Consider the following 8,055-nt stretch of genomic DNA (forward strand, 5'->3'; position numbering starts at 1 on the left):
TTCTGTTGCTTGGATTTGACTATCATGTCATCAATGTATGCCTCTACATTCCTTCCAATTTGATTAATGAAGACTGTATTCATCATCCATTGGAACGTAGCCGGCGCATTCTTCAAGCCAAATGGCATCACAATATAGCTAAATAACCCCTGATCAGTGACGAAGGTCGTCTTCTCTTGATCTTTTTTTACAGGGGTATCTGATGGAAGCTGGAATAGGAATCCATAAAACTCATCAAGGCATGCCCGGCTATAGAGTCGAACAGACTATCGATCTTTGGGAGCAGATAGCTATCCTTTGGACATGCCTTGTTGAGGTCTGTGTAATCAACACACATACGCCAAGTACCATTCGGCTTCTTTACAAGCACAACATTCGCCACCTAGTCGGGGAAATTACATGGACAAATGAGCCCAGCATCCAACAACTTTTTAACTTCGGCAGCTGCCGCCTGACTTCTTTCCTCGCCGTGATTTCTTTTCTTTTGCCGGATTAGCTTCTTTTTTTATCCATGGCAAGTTTGTGGACTGCAAGATCCGGGCTGACGAGGCATCTCTTCCACTTCAAAGGCAAAAATGTCTTTGAATTCTTTCAGCAATAGGTGCAAATTTGCACCCAGCTTAGTATAAGCAGCCGTCCCTGTAGGGAATTATAGGTACTACGCAGCAAAAATAAACATGAATCATATTCATATAGCACCTAACCAAGGATCTCATGCATAACACATAAAGAGTAAGAATTATACCTTTGAAGCGTGATTCCACTAGTAATCGAGCAAGAACAAGGGAGACAAAGAACCTCAAACGTGATTCCTCTACTTGGTCCACAGGCACGGATTAAGACCTCCACTAATGCTAGTTAGTCGCGATCGAACTCTTCAATCGACTTTCTACGGAGAATTATGAACAACGAACTAGTCAAAAACTACCACGAACCACCGCGAGCACCTCCAGGGGTAGCCGGCCGCAAGTCCAAGGGGGAAGGAGAGGGGTGCCGTGAGAGAGAGGGAGAGAGGGAGATGAGGGTTTTGGGATTTGGTTGCCTTGATTCACAATTCACTGTAAGTTAATTGTGACTCCTGTTTTCAACCCTAGGCATGGATCTTATTTATAGATCACATCTCTAAATAAGAGTCCATGACTGTAGACACCTACAAATGTCTCCCCAAAACCAAACCCGATGATGAACAACCTTTCACCGCCATTATTTGTCGGGTTGAGTATTTAATCTTTGGAGTGCTTAAATCCATATTCAAATCCATATTTTCATTTCATAAACGAACCCAATTCCTAGCCCATTTCCCCAAACCATAACTTGTTTTCCTCTTTTCGTGCCTTTAAACCCAAAATAATTCATTTCGTGTCCTTTAAAATCATTCATTTCGTGTCCTTTTTATAAAACGTTTAATCCAGTTTATTTTGGTCCATAATCTGGGTCCAATGATTGAATATTTGGATGGGTCTTGAAAAGAGCTTTCCAACGATATATTATATAAGTTCCTAAACCAATTAGGATTAATTAGAAGCTTCTATAAGTTTCTAAAAGATCTTAATTATCCTTTTTAAAAGATAAGATTAAAGAGTTTGAAATTGAATAAAACTCCTTTTTTTTAAAATCCTAATTTTATTCGAATTGAAAAACGTTCAAAGATAGACAGATATTATTTTCGTGCTTCATAGTTTTTATCATAATTTTATATGGTTGGATATCCCTTGAAATTATCTTTCCAATGATATATTATAATATCAATTCCGAGCTATAACGGAAAAGATATGAATAAAATGTCAAACTCTATCCAAAACTGACACCGTCTCACTATTTCGACCATATCTTTTATTGTACAAAATATTTTAATTTGATTCTAATTGGGTTAGAAATTAGACTTCAAGAGATTTCTAACGATATCTTATTCATCTTATTCCGATTTCTGGATCAAAAGATATGATTAAAAACAAAAACCGCAAAAACTGTCGTCTATCGAGTTTTATTCCGATTTAATTCGAATCTTATCTTAATTCTTCGACCCTTTTTTTTTCTCTATAAATAGAGGTCATATCACCCCTTTTCCAATGAACAAGCTTCATGATCAAATCATTCTCTTCCTCTCTTTTACACCAAAAATTATTCTATTCTCTCTCCTATATTCTAAGCCTTAAACCTATATTCCTAATTACATCATTCTTCCCTTAAGCACTCCAAGGAGTTCATACTTAACCCAAATTTCTATACTTAAATCAAGGCGTGAAAGATAGAATTAACTGAGGGTTTAGACCAAATCAACTCTACTTTTTATTTAATTTAATTGTTTCCATTTACTTTATATTTTTATTGAAGTTACTAACAGTTTATTCATGATGTAGCAATTTAAAGGAACGAGCGGAATGTGAGTAATTATTAATTAATTTAATTACTCTTATTTTATTTTCTTATTTCTAGTATCATGATTAGGTTATTTTATATTTGATTTGACTAACGCTATTATGGTTAAATTGCTTCCAATGTTAATGTTTATTTTATTATATTTATTGATCACCATATTGCATGTTTAAAGGGAATATGTAATTGAAAATCACGCCTAATAAGATAATTTGGACGACCGGTTTAGGATCCTTTTTAATCTTGTTATTAAATCAAGTGATCACAAATATTTTAGAATTATGTGTTGCATTAATATTCAACCAATTTAGCATAATAATAGTTTGGAGTGAATTGAATCTCTGTTTGTATGCCTTTGAGATCGCAGGAATCACTTTTCACTATAAGAATCGCGTAGAGGCCAATACGGGCGAATGTGACTTCATGACTCACTTCGTACCATCATCCCCGATCCTCCTTTCGTGGTTCCGAACCATATGGAGTTAGTAATCTCATGGATTATGAATGGGGTGTAACCTTCACGGGTCAATCGTTGTTACCTATCGTTGTCCCTTTATCGTGGTTGCCTTTTATGATCCGTGAACAGTTTACAAGTTCCTTAAAAACTTGTTGGCGGCTCCCTAATTTGCTTTGTTCCTAATCGTATTATGTCAATTCCCACTTCCTATGAGTGCCAAGCATATTCACAACATGCTTTTAACGTAGGCGCACTTCGAGCGACACCTACAATGACCAAGCCCAATTCCTAATCCCAATCAAACTACACTAGCCCAATCCTATTCATGATTAGTTAAATGCTCATAAGGCCCATTAATGGGCCTCTTACTTGCTTAACCCAATACCTTTGTGTGTGACCTCATAGGATCCATTCTAGCGGGCTTTGGACTATTTTACTAGCCCAAAGATCATCTCTCATAGTCTAGCAACAGATGATGACGCCCCAAGAGAATGAACTTATTATCTCCATAATAGTGATCCTTGATATATCTAGTAATTGCACTTATCAAAGACACAACTCCTTCAATCTCCCACTTGTCTGAGACAAGTGCGCAATATTCAAATTCCTTAAGTCAATGTGTGTCGATTTGATAATATGATTGCATCTCATGTCGTGATCATATTAGTCTACAAATCTTTTCTTGAAAAACTGAGTGAGATTCAAAGAACAAATGATTACTATATAATGCATTTGAGCACGGCCATGCATTTTTCTGAATTCTCCCTCCTCAAGGGGCCAAGACACATTCCTATTTAATAGGTAGACTCAATCCAATCTTGTGGCAACCAAAGCTCCCACTCAACTTCTGAAATGACTGGGAAACACCCTTTATAATCTCCAGTTACGGGTAGACGTTTGAGTGTACCACAGCCATAACATCCATTAAATGAAATCAATGTTCCACTCATGTCAGAGGAATCCACTAATATATCCGGAAGCTATATACTTGAACTTCAAAGTAGGTCTATAGTTCGATCATGCATCATTCATGCATATCCATGTGATTAACCGAGCCTCACTATGCTCCTATAGCCCATGAAAATGCGCTATCCAATCAATCTTACATGCTAGTCCATTATTAGAAATCATTTATGTCCAGTTTAATGATTCCGAACTAGGCACTTAAATAATATATGAATTTAGTTCACCTGTGGGGTTTCATTCATCAGGTCATCAACCTGATGAGCCCATCAATTCATAATTATTTTGGACATTTTATTTAATATTGAAACCACGATTAAATAAGAGAAATGATAAAATTTCTGATTAAACATAATTCTGCAAATGAGTGTATTACATATGTAACTTATTTTTCTCCAAAAATAAATACAACTTCTAATTACATCATTTGCTTCAATCTAGCTTCACTAGCATGTTTCTCATGCTTAGTTAGTGGAAGGGGTTTAGTAAGTGGATCAGCGATATTCTCATCCGTATGAACTTTGCACATCTTCACATCTCCTCTGTTAACGATCTCTCGAATGAGGTGATACTTCCTCTCAACATGTTTGGATTTGAAGTGTGACCTAGGCTCCTTTGATTGAGCAATGGTGCCATTGTTGTCACAATACAATTCGATTCCCTTTTGAGCACTTGGTACGTTATCCAGCTTAGTTAGGAACTTCTTTATCCAAACTGCTTCTTTGGCTGCTTCAACTACAACCAAATATTCTGATTCTGTTGTAGAGTCTACGACAGTGCTCTGCTTCGAACTCTTCCAGCTCACTGCTCCTCCATTCAGACAGAAAATGTACCTAGACCGTGATCTAAAGTCATCTCTGTCTGTTTGGAAACTCCATCCGTATAACCTTTGACAACTAACTTATCTTCGACACCATAAACTAGAAACATTCCTTTCGTTCTTCTCAAGTACTTAAGGATGTTCTTGGCAGCTGTCTAGTGTGCATCACCTGGATTTGCTTGAAACCTGCTACACATTCTTAGAGCAAATGCAACATCCAGCCTCGTATAAATCATGGCATACGTTATCGATCCTATTGCAGAAGCATAAGGAGTGATAGCCATACGTCTCATCTCATCCAGCATAACCGGACATTGAGATTTACTGAGCGTAATGCCATGAGACATGGGGAGAAATCCTCTCTTGGAGTTCGCCATCTCAAACCTGTCAAGAACCTTATCAATATAAGTCTCTTGACTTAGTCCAATCATCCTTCGAGACCTGTATCGATGGATCTTGATTCCCAAAATGTACTCAGTGTTACCCAAGTCCTTCATGGAAAAACAACTCTTCAACCATTCCTTGACTAACTCAAGCATTGGTATGTCATTTACCATGAGCAGTATGTCATCCACATACAGGATTAGGAAAACTATGCTGCTCCCACTAGACTTCTTGTATACACAAGATTCCTCTTCACTTTTGAGAAAATCAAACTGCTTGATTGCTTCATCAAAACGAAGATTCCAACTCCTGGATGCTTGCTTCAATCCATAAATAGATTTCTGAAGTTTGCTTACCTTTCTAGGATTTTTCGGATCTTCAAAACCCTCAAGTTGTGTCATGCACACTTCCTCCGTCAAGAACCCATTCAAGAAGGCGGTTTTGACATCCATCTGCCAAATTTCGTAATCGAAAAATGCAGCAATCGCTAGAAGAATCCGAATGGACTTAAGCATGGCTACTGGTGAAAGGTTTCATCATAGTCAATACCATAAATCTGTTTGTATCCTTTCGCAACCAGTCTTGCTTTATGGATGTAGGCATTTCCATCCTTGTTTATTTTAATCTTGTAAACCCATTTGCAACCAATAGGTTTTACCCCATCAGGCAAGTCAACTAGGGTCCACACTTCATTTTCAGACATTGATTCCATTTCGGACTTCATGGCATCAAGCCATTTATATGAGTTGGGGCTCGCCAAATCTTGCTTGTAGGTTGTAGGTTCTTCGTTCTCCAATAAGAAGATTTCAGAATCCTCAGTTATCAGAACCTCAACAAACTATTTGTTTCTGATTCTGGCAGACCTACGTGGGGTAGGAGCAACAATAGAAATGTTCTCTCCAACTCTTTGAAGATTTTCGCATGAACTAGGTTCAAGTGGGACGATAGGAGTTTCACTAGTCGAATTAGCTTGCTCTGACGCATGATTAATCGATTCATGCGCTCTTGCCTCTGATGTGGTGTTATCCACATCCATTTGTTGCTCGTCTCGAATTTCTTCAAGAACCACTTTACTCCCACTTGGCTTGCTAGACAGGAATTCCTTTTCTAGAAAGACACCATCGCGAGCAACAAACACTTTGTTATTTTCGCGATTGTAGAAGTAATATTGTAGACACCCATTTGTGTCTCCCCAAAACCAAACCCAGTGATGAGTACCTTTCACGTCGAATCATAATCGAATGAAACGAAAGTGTGGAAAGGTCTAGTGTTGCGGAAAGTTTTATTTCTTTTCTCTTCTCTCTGTTTTTGAAAACTTTATTTTAAGAAAACAGCCAATCAAGTTTGGTTGGTCCATGATATGGGTCCAATAATGGTATAGTTGGATGGGGCTTGCAAAGACCTTTCTAACGATATATTATAAGCCCAATTCCGATGAATATTGAGGAAGTTATGGCCAATTTACTAAACTGGGCCCGGTTTGAGTTTTAAGTACGGCCCTATGATCTAGGGGAGGGCCTAATATAATTTATTATTCCTAATGCAATTAGGAATGGTTTTGGTCTTCTAGAATATTCTAGAAGGTTCTTTTCATTCTTAATTTAATTAGGACTCTTCAGAGTTTTAATTAGATCAAATAGCATTTTCGATTGAAATTATATTATTTTATCTTCCAGTACGGTAAAATTATCAGATTTTCGAAAACGCGTTAAAATCCGGTTTGGCGTCCAACCCCAGGCCTTGGCGCCTGGAATCGGGATTGGCGCCAGACGCCAGTATTGGCGCCTGGCGCTAGCCACTGGTCCTGGCGCCAATGAGCCAGGGCTGGCGCCAATGTGGTTTTGTGGTCTTCAGACTCTGTTTTGATAAATTATCTTTTTTGGATGATTTTCTCTATTAATATCGTATCAAAACTCCGGTTTCATACACCAAGATTCACCATTCACCGATTATCAATATTCCCTTCTTCATTCATCGATTCTCTTCATCAAGCTTTTATTCATTCACCAAGCATTCCATTCTTTTCTTTTCTTTTCCTTCTTTGCTTTTTCGTACAAAATTCCGCATTCGCAAGATCTAGATACACCTAGCCATATTCAAAGTTGCCTTCGCCCTAGACGTGAAAGGTTTAATTTCTGAGGGTTTGGTTCCAAATCTCTATTTCAATTATTTAATTTAATTGTTTTGTTTATTATTTTCCTTGAAGTTACTAACGTGTGTATTTTGTTATTAGAAAGAGGTACGAGGCATCCAAGTAAGTGCTTTAATTGATTAATTGATTTATGATGTAGATATCATGTTTATATTGTTATTATGATATTCCTAGTATCATGTCTAGGGTATTTTTAATATTAAATATGATTGCTACGATGCCTTTTGTTCTCTTCCTAATATTTATGATTGTTAGTATCATGTTAGGGTTAAAGATTTGATTTTTATTGTTTAGTGACATGCTAGGGTTTTGTTATTAATCTTGTTAGTATCATGCCTAGGATCTTGCTATGCTTTAACATGAACATGATTGTGATGATTATGATTATGATTAATATTATTGTTAATAATGTTGATTATTTATGTTGCTTGATATGTATTATATTTTATATTGTTATTGCTTGATCACCTTTTATTGAATGCTAAAGGGAATTTGTATTTGCAATCACGCTTAATAAGATAATTAATAATCTTGTTAGGGTTAATTATGATTATAAATTCAAGTGATCGCCAATAATAGTTTATTTGTGCATTAATATTCAACCAACATAGATTAAACAGGTTTAGGGTTAATCCTATTGATTGCATGTTAGTCAGAAAGCGCACATGAATACGATCAGAATAAAGTAGAGGCCTATTATTAGGGCAGGTTCAATCTCTTTTAGGTTGGATTTGTACCATCATCCCCGAACCCTCATTTGGTTCATGACCTTATGGAGTTGACGATCTCTTGGATCGTTAAGGGGTGTAACCTTCACCTCGTGAATGGTTTTCAAGTTCCTAAAAAAACTTGTTGGCGACTCTTTTGCTCTATCTTCTTCCCTTTTGGACGCCACCGTACTTT

Source organism: Chenopodium album, chromosome 8 (assembly GCF_948465745.1).
Source record: "Chenopodium album chromosome 8, dcCheAlbu1.1, whole genome shotgun sequence".
NCBI lineage: Eukaryota > Viridiplantae > Streptophyta > Magnoliopsida > Caryophyllales > Amaranthaceae > Chenopodium > Chenopodium album.